Source organism: Tupaia chinensis, unplaced genomic scaffold, assembly GCF_000334495.1.
Source record: "Tupaia chinensis unplaced genomic scaffold, TupChi_1.0 Scaffold143758_1, whole genome shotgun sequence".
Lineage (NCBI taxonomy): Eukaryota > Metazoa > Chordata > Mammalia > Scandentia > Tupaiidae > Tupaia > Tupaia belangeri.
The window spans coordinates 1,931,520-1,932,847 of NW_006203607.1; positions in this window are offsets into that span (position 1 = coordinate 1,931,520).

Consider the following 1,328-nt stretch of genomic DNA (forward strand, 5'->3'; position numbering starts at 1 on the left):
CATACACACACACACACACACACACACACACACATATATATCCTTATTTCAGACCCTCTGCCCTTTCTCAACCTCTTCTCACACTATCTCTGGTGTCTACAGTTGTAACCCATCCCCCCCCATACTATCTCTGGTGTCTACAGTTGTAATCCATTCCTCCGCCCCCCTCCACACACACACTTTTTATTGATCACACAATTTCTTAAATAATCTAACTACTTTCAATAGCAAGTTCAGCTAGTAATTTCAAGAAAGGCACTTTTGAATTGGTAAGGAAATTTGTTTACAACTTAAAGCCTGGAAACAGGTTAGTATTCCATTCAAATAGTGGGTACATGAACCTATTGACAGCTCAAGACAGGATAAAAACTCTTAAAACCGGACAAGAAGGCCTAGGAGAAAAGCAGCAATATTTTAGTCAAAAGTCACAGAATGCTATTTCACCAGTTCAGACTCATGTACTTAATCTATCTTGTGTTGTGGTTCGATCTTCCCAATTGAATTCTGGGATTATAATACTCAACTCCAGACTTGTCCCTACAATTAAGTTGGCCATTTTCTTCATTTTTGAATTTTTATTTCTGTGTGACTACATTTAATTTTCCTGACATAGCACTCCCTTGAGGACTTCTTGGAGATCTGATCTGGTGCTGGTAAATTCTTTCAGGTTTTGATAATCTGAGAATGTTCTTCTCTTTTCTTCCCCTATGAAGGATAATCTTGCCAGGTACAGTATTCTCATTTGCAATTGCTTTTCCCTTAACACTGAATATATTTTCCCATTCTTTCCTCACTCGCATTGTTTTCAATGAGAGGTCTACTGTTAGTCTGATGGGATATCCTTTGTAGGTAACTTGCTGTTTCTCTCTTGCCAATATTAGTATCTTGTCTTTGTCTATGGTTTTGGTCAGTCTGGCTATAATGTGTCTTAGAGAAGATCTTCTTGGGTTGATTCTATTTGGGGTCCTTTGTATTTCTTGAGAATGGATCTTTGAGTGCCTCTGTAGGTTTGGAAAATTTTCTTACAGGATTTCATGGAATAGATTATCAACGCCCTTATGAATCTCTTTGCCTTCTGGGATGCCAATTATCCTAATGTTTGGACGTTTGATGGTATCTAGTATTTCTCGTATATTATTCTCAAATTTTGGGGCAATTTTCTTGGTCTTTGTGGTAGATTTTTCTAGGCCAGCAATTTTCTCTTCTACATCTGAGATTCTATTTTCTGTATGATATAGTCTGCTTTTAATACTTTCAAGAGAGATTTTTACTTCCTGTATTATAGTCTTCATCTCTAACAGTTCCATTTGATTCTTTTGTAAAGTGTG